The sequence below is a fragment of the Hylaeus volcanicus genome, chromosome 1 (genome assembly GCF_026283585.1).
Source record: "Hylaeus volcanicus isolate JK05 chromosome 1, UHH_iyHylVolc1.0_haploid, whole genome shotgun sequence".
NCBI classification, from domain to species: domain Eukaryota; kingdom Metazoa; phylum Arthropoda; class Insecta; order Hymenoptera; family Colletidae; genus Hylaeus; species Hylaeus volcanicus.
Window position 1 is genome coordinate 18,502,251 of NC_071976.1, and position 17,012 is coordinate 18,519,262.

At 31.3% G+C, this 17,012-nt stretch overlaps 1 protein-coding gene across 12 annotated transcripts in view; it reads right to left on the reverse strand.

Annotated features, from left to right (window-relative positions):
* The window catches only part of LOC128884637 (inositol 1,4,5-trisphosphate receptor), a 113,925-nt gene that overhangs the window by 94,868 nt on the left and 2,045 nt on the right, over positions 1 to 17,012 (reverse strand). The gene's annotated exons all lie outside the window — the stretch shown is intronic.

Below are 17,012 nucleotides of genomic sequence, written 5' to 3' on the forward strand. Positions count from 1 at the left end.
TGATCGAACTTCTTGATTGAACTTTTTCGAATACCCATTATTATTATTTATTTTATTGCTTCAAACCATAAATGGCTTATACAGCATACAATAGTTGTGGTAAAAACAATGTAGTTACATCAAATTATTATATTACAGTCTTTGAGAAAACTATAAATAATTTTTAACCCTTTAATATCCGGTTCACTAAAAAATGTGCTGATACAATACGGAGGACGATATTCGTTACTGAGGAGCATATGGAACAAAACTTCATCGTTCACTGATCATTATATTCCGGCCACTGCCAAACAGTATGGTTCAAATCTTGAAACTCTGCTCCGCAATCACATTCGCCATTTGAGATAAATTTAATACCCATTATTATTTGAAAACTCCATATGGAACTGGCTATATATCGAAACAAAACTCATTACATTACTCGGTACAGTTCACGTATAGACTTGGCCTTTGCCACCAAAACCGTTAATATAAATTTTAACGCTACCTGCAGAGCTTATTATTCTTTCTGCTGCCGGTCTTGATATTAAGCTGGCCAATTACCGAAACTAAAAAATGAGGTCGTGCCCTTACTTCTATAAGTAATTAGCTTCTTTAGAAACTTTAGAATATTACTAGAGACACTTGTGTGAATATACATATATAAGAAAAATAATTAAGCAGTTTTAAAACAGCATTTCTATTAATGTTTTGATTAATATGAGTTATGTATAGAATAACCTACGGGTATAAAAATTAAAATTGTAAGATTACTTTTATAAAAGTCTTTAATAATTTTATAAAACACAAGTAAAAACAAATGGTAGGACATTTTTTAAAACAAGATTTGTGAAACTAAAGAGTATTTAATAGTGAAGTATAATTTATTGGTCCATTACTAAATACATTTTGTAATGATATTAGGGTATCAAATTGTCCGTGTACATTAATACAGTGTACAAATATGTTATTACACATTTCTGTAAAATTAATTTTTCCACTCGTTCACTTTCCACTATTTTTGAAAAAAGGTAAAAACTGAAAAGATAGTGTGATAGTAGTACCAATACTAGTAGTATTATTCAAGGAAAAGGAAACTTTTGAAGTACAAAAATTTAAAAAAAATTAAAAAATTGAACCTTCCTAAAAGAAAAGTATCAAAAAGTAAAAAGTAATATTTTTCGTCATTACTATTAGCTTAAATCAAAATATTTGAGTCAATTTGATTAAACTAAACCCCCAGAATGTACTTTACAAAACGAAAAAGTGTTGTGGTAATCGATTCATCCATTACAGAATTACAGTGGGTGTAGAAAGTATTCGTACACCGATCAATTTCCAAAAAAACTATGTAAAATTGTAATTTATTAACTTATTTTTGATAAACAATGACATTCTACATATTCTCGGAAATCTCTAGAATAGATAGATTACAAAAAAAAAAGCTATTTATGTAAGTTGCGAAATTAACAAGAAAAAAACAATTAATCGATAGAAATGTTGAAGCAATAAGTATTCGCACGACTGTTTAATTTTTAAAACTTGATTAAAAAAAAAAAGAAATTTACATTAATTTATAAGTATATAATACTTCCTTCGTGGCATTTCCCTTTGATTTTATCATTATTGCAACTCTTCTAGGCGTTAAGTTAACTAAATTATTAGTTATTCGAAGTGGGATCTTCTTCAATTTTTAAATCTTTTTAATTCTTCTTCATTTTTAAAAGTACTTTCTTGGAAATTCGATGTTTTCTAATTCGTACGGAGCAATAAACTAATGTGTTTATGTTACAAACTCTACTGTAAATGGTTCGTAATAAGAATCGTACAAATACTTATTGCTTCTATACTTTTACTGACTTTTCGCATTTTTTTGTTAATTTCACAAATTATATTAACTAGTAAATATTGTTTGGACTACATTTATCTTAGAGACTTCCGAGAATATGTAAAATAACATTGATTATAAAAAAGGAAGTTAAGAAACTACAATTTCACAGAAAAGTTTTTTGAGAAATTGATCGGTGTACGAATACATTTTACACCCACTGTATTATACTCCAGACGGAAAATCCGTAGAAAAAGGAAAACGTCATTCGTTAGTTAAAGAAAATATATATGAAGAACACTATGTAAACTGTTTCGATTAAATATAGATAGTTCTGGTCAACAAATAACTAAGCTTTGAAGTTTGATGAAAAAAAAAAAAAGAAACGCTTCTATACTTTTACTCACTTTTCGTACTTTCTTGTTAATTTCGCAAATTATATAAACTAGTAATTGTTGTTTGAACTATATTCTAGAGATTTCCGAGAATATGTAGAATATCATTGATTATAAAAAAAGAAGTTAAGAAACTACAATTTCACAGAAAAGTTTTTTAGGAAAATGATCGGTATACGAATACATTGTACACCCACTGTATGTGTAAACACTGAACATAGATAAGAAGAATAAAAATATTGAAATATGAACCTCCTAATTCTGATATCGTACGGTTTTGAACGAAAAGTCTAGCTCTATCCTTGTCTGAAAAGGTGTCAGATTACTAATTGCGGTCAGCTTAAGTTGATCCCTATTAGTGAGTACAGGGCGATCCGCTCGCTAGTAGACACAATGGACAAACACAACAATAATTGACCGTCATTGTAGACTTTATGACGGTGACCCCCGCAGCGAAACCGGCTGTATAGGTCACCGTCATAAAGTCTACAATGACGGTCAACTATTGTTGTGGTTGTCCATTGTGTCTACCAGCGAGCGGATCAGCTTGTACAAAGCCAGTTCGTTTTACAGAGTTACCCGTATAATTTTCATAAATTGCGAGAGGATGGCTCGTATGACCGGTGCTCCGTTCATCGACGTGTCGTGTTATCAACTTCACGAAACGGAGTTTCGTTTTTCCCAAGGTTTTCTCAGTAATGTCACGTGTTTTTCTTTTTGTCACGCGTTACGTCGCCGTGATATGCGCGGGAGCTATTCGAAGCGACACTGATGCGCATCCATGTCGGTGCGCCGCGATATAAATATTTACAAACGCGTAATCTTAATCCCACGATGCACGCGTTCGTTGCGATCTGTTTTCATGTCTTCCTGGACGAGTCAAGAAACGTTTTCACAAAGCAAAAAATATAAAACAGTGGCTGATAGATATTCAAGGACGTTTCAAGGTCAACTTCTTCTTGTTCTTCTTCTTCTTTTGTTTTGTCTTCTTAATTGTATTAATCACTTCGCGTGCATCATATCGTATTCGACCCGCTCCAATTACAGACAATTTATGTCATGTCACGTCGTAAATTACAATACCGTCAAATGGAGTTACTTGTATCACGTTTTTCACTTGAAAGCTATACCGTAGGAAATCTAAAATATTTAAAAGGGGTTTTCGATTTCAGCTGAAAAGAACAGAAAGAAGGAGACAATCGAAGTTTAAAAGGTTGCCATTTTTTTATTTTCTTTCATTCTAGTTCTAGTTATGGTTAAACTCATACTACATAATTAACAAACAATTTTAGTTGACTTATTTCGCGCAAGCAGGTTAGCCTAAACCATAGGAGTTATGAAACTGTTTTATCAAAAACAATTATTTACGTCGGCTTGCTGTACCGCCAATTTTTACTATTTTCTGATGAAAAAAAAATTGTAAATATAATTAAAATGTGAATAAATATTTCTTACAATTTTTGCTGCAAAAGCTAGTACAATTTTCTTTCAAATGAAAATTCACACTACATTACTCCCGTTGTCGAGTAATGGAACCAGCATCGCTATTTATTTTAACGTCTAATTAAAAATTATTTTTCTATTATTGAATATGTGTGTAATAAACTCCAACAAACATATTTTCTACTAAATCAATTGTTTTTTGAAAAAACAAATTGTTGAACATAATTGATTTTCACGCGTACAAGATGACTTTCTTAAGGAAGTACAGCACGATAATTTGTTTATACATCGATTACTTTTTTTTTGCATTTCTCGAAAGATACAGATTTCAAGAATGATGTATAAAGTACTGAGAAAGAAATCTCTAGACCTGCAAGGACTATAGTCTCGAGTGTGGAATATGTTAAGCGCTTAACCGAAGGCTACTGAAACTTTAAATGTGTTTATTAATAAAACGCAGTAGGCTGATATTTGTCTATTTAAGAACTCAAGTCGATTAAGGAAACAATCTTTTATTTTTACCAGTTTTGAGACATTTTTATGATTTTTTGCAGTCAAAATAATCAATGTGAATTTTTGAAATTTAATACGTTTCTTTATATATGGATATACAAGATTCTCTTAAGTTTGCAACCATCCTGCTCAATTTGTTTCGAAGTTACGTGCAATATTCCACGTCACGTCAACCGGAATGGGCTCAGAATGATGACGCGATAGCGTCCGTCCTGATGGTCCGAAAAATGATTTTGTTTTATTCAATATGAATATGAACATCACATAATGTATGGAAAAAAGTATTAAAAGGAAATTGACAAAGTGACGGTACTTATTAAGTCATATTTTTTTTCTACAAAAATCGTGCTTTTAGTTCCGAGAAAATAGTACATTTTTAAATACTAAAAATATCCTAATTCAGGCCATAGCTAGAAGTGTATTTTATATGTATGCACAATTTTAACTCTATACAAAATATGAGTTTTGAGATATTGTTTTAACATATTTGAAAACCAACATTTCGAGAAAAACGTATTCAATGTTTGATCAACCTGTCACGGATCTCGATCAAGTTTTTAGCGTTATTCTACAATACTAATAAATATTGTGTGTGCCACTCCGTTCTCGAAACAAACAAAAAATAATTTACAAGTAACTAATATACTAAACATGCAAAACATTTTAGTAGATACTTTAACAGGCGTGGTGACTAAAGCGCAGGTTACTAGGTCGTTTGTTTTCTTTCACTGATATTCAATCTCTGACCGATCAATTTTTTTTTTTCATTTTATTACAATTTTTTCTTTCATTGAGCTTGCTGGAAAAGGATGTAAATGCCTCAAAAGTACGAACAAGGAATATATTTAACACGAATATGGGTGAAAAACAATTAAAAAGTGTTATGACAATTTTCCAATTTATTTTACGCCATCTGTCCCTTGGAACAGGTATCATAGAGGTAAGTTACGGAATAGGTTCACTGTATTTCAGCGATTCTAAATACTTCAGTGGGCAAATTTGCTGTTTAGTCTTCAAATTTGAAGATCGTTTTGAGTTTGCTCCTGCGTCCTCTTTCTTTAATACGTTCTAATTTCCCAGATAAGTACAACATTTATAAATAAAAATGTGACACACTGTAGATAAAACCGGAGTGGTCACGCAGGATAATTCTGTAAACAATTATAGGTGCTATTATGTTGCTTGTTAATTGATTACTGTTTGATACTATGAAATGATTATTAAACTGATATTCGATCTCATTTTAATTAAACAGTTTAATTACTACTGTGTATGTTCAAACACGACCTAGTTCGTGGAACGACGAATTCATAAATGCATTGATATAAACATACATTACTTTGAATAATTGTAATCACAATATTACTTTGCAAATACTTTACAATTGAATGTTCCTGTTTTTGTCTAATAAGTACTTATTGTTTATTGTTACGTTCTCGACCTCAATGCAGGTACTCTTCAGTAAAACAGATTTAATCAAAACTTCCATTTTAATAAATACAAGCAATGATAGTAGCCCTTTAGACAAAATTATTTGGAAACATCGGTAGAGATACAATGAAAATTATGAGTGTGAACTTCTCAAAATTATTACAAACTGAACTACTTAAACATGTAGTTATCGTTCAATTTTTAACATTTGGATTTATTTACACGTCTGATTTGTTTCGTAATTTTATCGATGTCTCTTAACAAATTTTTCTAACGGAGTATCTTTATTATTACCTCATTTAAAATTGTAGTTTACATCAAATAAAAATTGAAAAGAATTCACAACCGAAATTTAAAACATTCTAATTGATTATGAATATTCATTGGCTCGAAATATAAACCAAAGTCTCGTTATTTTTTAGTAACCCTATATATTTTCACACGGGGATCAACGTCACGGTTATAACGTCTAATATTTGCCAGCCGAGCGTGATAAATTTCATCAGCTTTAACAATTTACACAAAACGAAAAGAAAATTGTTTCTGTCATATCGGAAACTGGGAACACGGATCAGTTGGCACAATAACACTGAAACGATCTGAAGAGAATTGAAAAAGTTCCATTTTGTTTGATGAAAAATTCGAGCACGAACGGGTGTGTCAAACACATGCCACCCACTCTCTTCCGTTCGGTGTATTGAAAGCAGATAGAAATAGCGATTCGCCTCTGTATCGTATATTTATGCGGAACCGCTCTCATACTTCCCAATATTAGCGGTGGGATCAACCGTATCGCAAGTAGCATTAAATCATGATGAAAGTATGAAAAAATGATAGTGAGAACCCGACCATAGAGAACGAAAAGCTACTATATGATTTTAAATTAGAAATCACTAGGCATCATAAATTCATAAATTCGCAATAATTCCGGTAAATTACTTAATTGAATACAAAGAAATAACATGTCTTTAGTATAGGGAGCTTGCTTTCAAAATTACAGACAAATAAATTCTGTTTAATATTAAATCCATTTTAATTTATACGAGCATATCATAAATAATACAAAGGTATGTAAAATGTTATTTTCCACTCTAAAACTTTTTTACCTGTTTATGAAATTATTAACAATTAAAAAAATATTAACTAATATTTAAGATATCGCTACTAAGTAATGACTATAAGAACAATATTTTAGCGGTCCTTTTAAAATTATAGACAAAAACATTCTGTTTAATAATCATGTCCTCTCTCTAACATTCCCTTCGTTTTTACTATCTATCTTCTTATGCTACTATTGAAAATAAAAAAAAAAAAAAATAGGAAGACATTCAACTTATAACTTATGTCTGTTAGACGCATACACTTCTTCGACAAAATATTGTCCTCATAATCACTACTCATTATTCATTCCTGTTTTTCTACTTTTCAATCATTTGTTTAAATATACGAAACATTGAAATGAAAAGAAACCGCAAATAATATATATATTTACATGCCTACATATTATTTCTGATATCATATGCTTATATGTATATGTATATAAGCTTATAAGTTTATAAACTTATGCAATAAATGACAAGTAGTTATAAAGAGGAAATTATATTGGTCGCTGATGGTGATTACAATAAAATTCGACTCTACATGTCATTTTATATTCATATCTCGGAAAACATATACTTCCAATATAATCTCAATTATATGAACATTGTTTAATCAAACGTTCAATTATTCAAATGCTACTTACCCGAATGCTAGATTATTAAAATTCGATTATCCAAACGTTTCACTACTGGAGCTCTACGTGTTCCAATTAGTTCAGGTAATCAAGATTCCACGGTACGTACTTACATGCAAAATCGATTCCCAACGAAATGTCTTCAATGCTTACACAAATACTTCCAACACTAATAGCAATACTCAAACATGTAATCGAGATCTAATAACACTTACATTTTATTATATAATATTTTATCTCCTATCCTTCTATCGCAGGTCACAGCAGTGTATCTCAAAATATGTTTCACAAACACCTACGAGTTCTTACACAAAAAAAAGCAATTATATAATAAATTAATTTAAAAAGAAAAGCTTTCCATTATATTTTACTCTTACTAAAAATAGTTGATAAAACATTTTTTGTCGTCGATACTAAAAATATTATTACAGAAATGTGACTGAATCAGTGATAACTATTTTCATCGATGATAAGTTAAACTGTCACCTATTCAATTTTCTTTTTCATTAATTATGATCTGTCTATTATTAGAATTAATACGGTACTGGTCACTATATACAGGTAAATTCTGAAGACGAGCCAAAATTATGGATCAAAACACGAAGAACTGTTTGTATGATTAAAATGAATGTCATGTGACACTATAAGTATCCGTTGTGCTCTGGAATCTTCAGTAAACATATCGATTTCATAAATTGTATTAGTTATGTTATTAGTTGGAACAGAATTTTAATTTATTTTTAAAGAAATTTAGTCAACTTTTGTAGATTTATTAACACAATGTTCCGTGTTTATTCCTACTCGTTACTATCGTTACTCCTACTAGTTACTTAGTTTATTATTAATCTCAGCCTTTCGGCCCAGAAATGTAATTTAGTTTTACATGTTATAGAACTCACTCATCCGTCCACGATGTCTATATTATAGACCTTTTTGCCTAGAACTCTCCCTTCGAACGCTATCTAGTACCTATTCTACGGTTTTTCCGCACCTCGCTATTGCAATCAGTTTTTGGTTATCTAATCACCCAATCTTTCTCTAAATACTCTGACATCCGTCCTGTAATCAAATACCTGTATCTAGTATTATAATAAGCCCCTTTTAATTCATTACATTGCACTTGTTCTTGATTTTCCCTATCTCTAATAATCAATTCCTCAATCATTTTATCCTTCTCCTCCCCCCCTCAATCTTCTTATCACACCCTGGCTATATCAATTTCTTGTGAAATACTCTTTCTTTCTACACCATTTTTTGTCCTTCTCTGTTCCTTTTCCTAAGAAACTCCTTCGATTTTCCCTTCCGTCTTCCTAATCCCTTCTACAATATTCAATGCTTTCCTTCCATTCATTTAACTTTTGTCTCCTTCTGTTTCTGTTCAAATTATGTATCTCGACTCAAACCTAGTATCCATCTCAAGTTGTACCCTTTCTGTCCACCCAAAAAATTCAGCCCCATGAAAACATGTGACACTCTTAATTATACGGTGAAACCTTATAAATAAAATACCTTCCTCTTAAGGAGTAACACCACTCTAGAGGCTGAAAAAAGGCCTAACTTTGATCATCAATTTTTAGGGTATCGCAAAAAGAGTAGGATTTCTTTTTACTTTTAAGACTTCTTTTTACTTTTTACTTTGAAGTATAAACAAAAATTGTTGTATTATAATTTTAGTACAAAATGGCGGCGACAAAGCGAGTCTTCGAAATTGACTTTTTTTAAAACGCCTTCACGGAAGGACGGGTTTCTCGTTGTGTATAGAATCTGGAAATAACCAAAAAATGTTATAATCTATATACAGTTGGCTATAGAAGTACGTAGAGGTTTTTTTTTTTTAAATCAAATCTTGTAAAAATAGCGAACTAACCCAATTTTTGGCTAGAAAATAAATAGTAAATTGTTAAAAAAAACGAAAGTTTACATTAAATAAAAAACTGCTACGTACTTCTACAGTCAACAGTATATATATTATGAAATTTGTTGGATTTTTGTTCCAAATGTTATATATAACGAGAAAACCGTCCTCCCGTGAAAGCGTTTTGAAAAAAGTCAATTTTTAAGACTCGCTTCGTCGCCGCCATTTTGTACTAAAATTATAATACAACAATTTTTGTTTTTACTTCGATATGTGTTAAATAAATATTCTTTTTGGGATACCCTCAAAATTAATTACCAAAGTTAGGCCTTTTTTCCAGCCTCTAGAGCGGTGTTACCCTTTAAAGCAGTCTTTGAACCTTTTGTCTCCAATGCCCCATACCTACTTGTCTTATTATTACATTGATTATTTTAGCTCTTTCTCTCACATGCTCAATCATATCCCCATTTCTTTGCACTTTGACTCCTAGATGTATGAAACTCTTGACTACCTCAATTTCATTCCCTTTTTATAACCAGTTAGTTTTTAAAATCATCATTTTAAACCAGTTAGTTAGTTTAAAATCATCATTTTAAACCAGTTAGTTAGTTTAAAATCATCATTTTTTTATTACTTGTGTTCAACACCAAGCTACTTTTATCTAATATCTCTTTAATCTTCTTATCATTTGTTCCATTGCTTCCTTCCTTTCTGCCACCAACACTAAGAAGTAATCGGCATATGCCAATGACCATAGTTTTTCCTTCCCAATTATTATCCCGCCTGCTTGGCCATCTTTTTCTAAGTCTGATCGTATTCGATGTCTCTACATACAAATCCTTTGTTCTTTCTATTAGACCTATTCTTACTCTTCTCTTCTACATCACTTTCCAAAGTTTTGATCTAGTGACTTTCTCGAAGGCCATTTTTCGATCCATAAACAAAATATACGGTTCGCCACCTTTTCACATCGTTACCCTCTCAGTCGTATGTTTCGGATTATACAGGGTGAGTCTTTTAACGTGACGACCTCAAATAAATCGTAAGGTATTCGTTGTACGACAAAATGTTTCAAACAAAAGTTGCATGGTATCTAGGGGGACATACAGTGCTGCAATCTGTTTTTCATTGCCTTACTTTTTTATTGAGATATTAGGGTTACCTTCAGTTTTTTAAATGGAATGTCTAATATTTTTGTTCGAATTCCGATAAATCGTCAAATTTTGCGTGGAAAAGTATTCCTGAAGTGGGACTTGAAATAAATAATTACTGAGATATCTTCAAATTAATAATCTTCTATTAGGAAATACGCTTAGTCAACGTGATTCTTAGCACGACTTTATTCACGTCGGTAGGTCATGTCTGTAAACAAGTTCCCTGTTAAATATTAATAATCATCAACACGAAATGCCTATTTAGTATCTCGGTAAGCGTTAAAGTCGTACTGAGAAAGGTGCTACATTTTTCTTACGATGTTCAGTAACAGTGAAACAACGTTATGATAATTGTTTATGGTGCGTGTGAAGAAAATGCTATAAGAGCTAAGATCTTGTACCAAGCTAAGTATCCTGATCGAAATCAGTCATTGCATTCTACCTTTTTAAGGCTTAGAGAGTTAAGACTCAAAGAACATGGCAATTTTAATGTACAGAAACGTAAAAAAAAAAGATACATATTGAATTGAGTAACCTTCTCCTTTTCGAAGTCGGTTAAAAAGGTATCACAAAGTTGTGAAAAATGAAGGATGTCGTACTTCAACCTTAGCAGCTATTGTCCATAAACTTCTTTTATAAATATCTCAGTAATTATTCATTTGAAGTCCCACTTCATGTAATACTTTTTTACGCAAAATTTGATGATTTATCCGAATTTGAAAAAAAATATTAGGCATTTCATTTAAAAAACTGAAGGTTACCCTAATATCTCAATAAAAAAGTGAGGTAATAGAAAACAGATTACATGACTGTATGTCCCCCTGGATACCACGAATACCTTACGATTTATTTGAGGTCGTCACGTTATAAGACTCACCCTGTATATGTTATCCATCGTTCCGTTGAGTTTCTTAAGCCTCGCTTGTGATTCAGGGAAAAAATTCCCTTTGCTTCAACGTTATATTTCAGACGCTGATTTAAGATCGCTGCATAGGTCTTGTACACTGAGTTGAACAATGCGATATCTCTGTAATTTTTTATATTCTCTTTATCACCCTTTTTCAATAAAGGCACAATGACCACATTTTTCCACTCCTCCGAAAATCCACCGCCTCTCTACACCTCCGTTATTATTTTAAATACTTTTCGTCGATCCTCCCATATGCACCCACATATTTCTTGGAATTTCATCTTCCTTTGCAGCTTCCTTTCTTTTGATCTTCTTTATTTTTCATTCAATTTCGATGTCTGCCAGCTCTTCTTCTTCATCTCCATCCAATACTCGTTACTCCTACTACATAGAAGTAATGAAAGATAATAAATTTGGTTTAAATTTTCATTTAAAATTTTCTTTTAAAACATCTTCCTGAAAGTCATGTAATAAGAATTGGCTGTGTCTAGTTACTCTAATAAATTATTTCATTATTAATGTGTATTAATTAACCTCATAAGAACGTGTGTTTTCTTTGAATATGTGTATTATTTTAGTTTATCATCCTGAAGGGGCCGGGCATGTGACAAAGATGTAGAGAAATTGATTAAACAAACGTCTCCCGGAAACACACATACACAAAGTATTAAATAAATTTCAAGAAAATTCATACAAATCTACCAATTCTTCTTTATATTTATATTTCTACGCTTTCGCAATCGATAACGTACGAATAGATTGAATTAACAGAAAAAGACACCATCAGATTGAATAGAAATATTTTCAATCACGACTGAATTTTCATTTACTTAATAATTTCATTCGACTGCGAAGAATAAAAAATTTGAGGAACACTGGGTTAAAACTCTCATGTGCATACTATAGTTGACGACTGCTGACTAGTAATGTGCGACGAGCAGATTAATGCCTTTTTCTGACTCAGTGCTTCTAAATATAGGACAGGTGTAGAAATTGCGGTACACAGCTGATACTAAATTTGAATTACCATATATGTAGCCGTTCCAGACTTTGGTACCAATTTAACGGTATCAAGTACTTGGAAAGTTCATTAAGTGGAACATTTAATTCGACGAGTACTTCTCGAGGCCAACGAAATGATACTCGTCGCTGGATATCGAATCGATTTATTTTCAAAAGAACTATATTCGACTTGACCTCAACAGTATAGAGTCCAGATGAATCACACTTGAAAAATTGAAAGCCATACAACCGCCACCAACTGTGCGGTGTCATTAACCTTTACAGAGTGTAATACCGTGTATAATTTAACGAAACAATATTTCAAATACTACTTTAGATAGTAGATACTACACAGATGGAATAGGATACTTTTCAACCTTGAACGGATTTTACAATTTTTAGCCGTCTATTATTATTTTCATTTCAAACATAAAATACAGCTGAGTGTCAATTTAACAATATGTTCTTTCTTTGCTCTTTCTACATCAAGGATGATTGAAAACGTGTTATATATAATTTGACTATAGCAAGTACCAAAAAACCAATGTTAATAGTCATTTGTTGTGTAAACAATATTTATGATCAACACAATTACAGTTTGTTATATATTTTTCAATTAAAACGTCACATAGTTACAAAATAATGAAAGTGTTCACTGACTACATTTTTAAGATGAAAAATATTCCATGACTAAAAGAACAAATTACTGCTTCAACTTTCAACTAATTTTATCACTTTAAATATGAATTATTATTTTAATTTGAGTTTAAACATAAAATGCAATTATGCATTAATCATTATAAATTAGTTGTATTAAATGTGCATCAAATTTAGAGTACGTTTTTTTCTGCTTGTCCTTGTATATATTAAAAATGATTAAAATTTCATTGTAAGTTCTTGATAATGTCAACACTTTTCATTTTACACGTCACGTAGTTACAAAATAATACAACTGTTTGCTAAGTATATTTTAATAATAATATATTTTATAGAAACACAGTATTAATATTTTAATTTTTTATTTAGAAAGAAAATACATTTGAACATTAATTGTTTATCAATTTTAATTATTTATACATTTTTAAGTTTATACCTCACGTAAAAACAAAATAATACGAAGGATCATTAAATGCTGTGTACGATAAAAAAAAGTGTCCTTTAAATGTACGTATTGTGAGATGACAAGTGTTCGATAAATGTATTGTGAGATGGGAATTATTCCCTCGCGAAAAAAAACTTTGGTTGCGTTGGAGACACATAGGGTTACAGAAGGATATCGTTACGCTCGATTCGCTTCCGCTCTGGCGATCCATTGAAAAAGTTTCACAGAAAGCAAACACACGAATCAGACGTGAGCTCATTGGCCCCACGAGCAAAGTTACGCGAACATTTCGCGGAATAATCGTAATGCAAATACTGAACACGCTACACGTAAACTGTTATCACCAGCAGTGTCAACCTAGAAAGAATTATCCGGTAATTACTACACCTATTGTCATCTTCAAACACTATACTACCGTTTATGTCATTTTCACAGAAGCTTCGACTCGTGATAGGCGAGTACGAAATAAAAACATATAACTAGCAACACAGAAGATAAACCTTTCATTATTTTTGTCAATGAACCCATCCACATCTTTTTTAAATAAATGGCAATGTGTGATTGGATCGAAACAGATTCAAGTGTTTGAATATCGCGCGACTAGTTCGGTCGTTGACAAACTTCTCAGACAAATACTATAGATGTCTGAAGTAATTAACGCCGTCAACCACGATGCGTTGTCGGCGTTAACAAAAAAAAAAAAAGAGGTTTAACATGAAATTTGCAAAAAGAAACCGAGTCTCGTTCAATTGTATGGAAAGCATCATCCACGACGCGTCGTCTCCATTGTATCCGCAATCTTGCTATATTAAAAGTACGCAATTAGCACAAAATAATAACGCATAACATAAAATCACCTAAATTACAAATGCTGCCGTTAATCGGTATTGCCGATGACGACTCAACGTCGTCATCCGAATTATAGCGATCATGCATGATCCGTAGAATGATTATGCCATACGCAGTCATTCTGGCACACAATGTGTATTACATTTTGCAACGTTTTATACTTGGATATGTGAATATTGAAGTACTCGACCATTTAACTATTGTGTTTAGAGCTTGCCCGAGCAAGAGTGAGGTCTCCAGATTATGGCGCCCGGTAGGATAGGAACCTCACTCTCGCTTAGGCAAACTACAGCCAATCCCACAAGTATTCGTACTCTCTATGTCTATTGAAGAAAGTCTAAATTAAATAGTAGGTTTCATGTAAACAATCACACATTTTATTGAAGTAAAGAAGTTACAGTATAAGTTAAGAATTTAGTCTCTTGTGTAGAATGAATAAATGAAATTAGTGTAATATTTTAATACAATGAACACTCCTAATTTCTTCGTAATTACTAACATTGTACAATGTTTAAAGATGCCTTAAGTACAACATTAGCCATTTTAATAGTACGTGTGCATGGGTAACGATTATGTACTCGTTAAACAAAAATTACAGATGTATAATATATGTATATTATAATAATTGTAGAAATTGCTTTGATTATTTTAAATAAATAAATTTATAGACACTCAGAGTCATCAAAAACAATATATTTATAACATATTCGATCTTTATATTCGGGTCCTAATCATTAAAATTTAGATAAGTTATCCAAAAAATTGAATATTCACATTAATAATTTAATGTTGAGGTTATAACCCATCCAAATTTTAATACAAGTCGAAAACGTTCTAACGTATTGATTGCGAAGACAGTAAGTACCAATAGATTTATATGTTATTATAATTGTTTAAGTAATAAACATTACATCCTATTATAATAAATTTTCGTAAAATGTTACCACCAACCTGGAAAAACAAGCATGTTGAAAACATGTTATAAGCGAACAAATGAGCCTTCAGTAACGAATAGATAAGTACTAGAGACGTCGTGTGCGATAACCCACCTCCTCGATGCGTCAAGAATGACGATTGAATTATTAAGGGGGTATTATCGTCTAGAAACTTCAAAAATTCGACTCTTTTTTTGCATTTTCTTATCATTTGGGGTTTTGAGAAAGTGCCTCGAAAATATTAATTTGAAATTCGTAGAGCTCTCATAGTTACAGAGGCTTAAAGGCTGTTCACCAGTATTAGTGCTAAATGTATAGCAAACTTTAAACGCGTTTTTCTCGAAACGACATTTTTCAAGTCGGGGGCACATTTTTCTCATAAACTATTGGACCGACTGACTTCTGGTTTTACACACATTTCGAGGGCACCATCGCCTATGGTCTCAACTAGAATTATACCGATAGCTTGAATATTTTAGCCCTGCTCTCATATTTTAGTTGACAATTTTCCGGGAAAAATAAACCTTAATTTTCAAACAGCTACGATTCCGATGAAAAATTTAATACTTACTTAATCCTAGTTCAGACGATAATTATATTCATATAGATTGAAAAAAAAAATTTGTTTTTCTATCTCAGACAACTAGAACCGCCACAACCTGCGCGCCCGATTGAACGAGCGTCTCGCGCCACAACCTGCATAACAGCGCATAACTTGTATAGATTTCAATCAAGTATTTCATAAAAATTTGTGTTGTTAGTTGAAACCTGTTTTATTATGCATAAAAAACCCTGGTACTGTAGGTTTCATACTTTTCGCAAAATTAATTCCTAAAAATTACTGAAAAAACAAACTTCTAGATGATAATACCCCCTTAACGAATGAAAATAACAAAATCTTCCAAATTCCCCGAGAGCATTAATAATTACATTTATAATTTAGAGCAGAATAAACCTCTATTTCTTCAACAATTTGCACTAATTCTCCAAAATATATACAGTGGGTGTAGAAAGTATTCGTACACCAATCAATTTCCAAAAGAACTGTGTGAAATTGTAATTTATTAACTTATTTTTTATAAACAATAACATTCCACATATTCTCGGAAGTCTCTAAGATAGATATAGTCCAAACAACATTTACTAGTTAATATAATTTGTGAAATTAACAAGGAAAACACAATTAATCGATAGAAATGTTGAAGCAATAAGTATTCGCACAACTGTTTAATTTTTAAAACTTGATTAAAAAAAAAAAGAAATTTATATTAATTTACAAGTATATAATACTTTCTTCGTGGGATCTTCTTCAATTCCTCTATTAGAGCCATTTTTAAAAGTACTTCACTGGAAATTTGATGTTTTCTAATTCGTACGATGCAATAAACTAATGTGTTTACATTACAAACTCTACTGTAAATGGTTACAAATACTTATTGGTACAAATACTTATTGGTACAAATACTTATTGCTTCTATACTTTTACCCACTTTTCGCATTCTTTTATTAATTTCACAAATTAATATTAACTAGTAAATGTTGTTTGGACTACATCTATCTTAGAGACTTCCGAGAATATGTGAAATATCATTGATTATAAAAAAGGAAGTTAAGAAACTACAATTTCACAGAAAAGTTTTTTGAGAAATTGATCGGTGTACGAATACATTTTACACCCACTGTATTATACTCCAGACGGAAAATCCGTAGAAAAAGAAAAACGTCATTCGTTAGTTAAAGAAAATATATATGAAGAACACTATGTAAACTGTTTCGATTAAATATAGATAGTTCTGGTCAACAAATAACTAAGCTTTGAAGTTTGATGAAAAAAAAAAAAAGAAACGATATTTCATGTGAAGCAACGTGATATTTATTTTA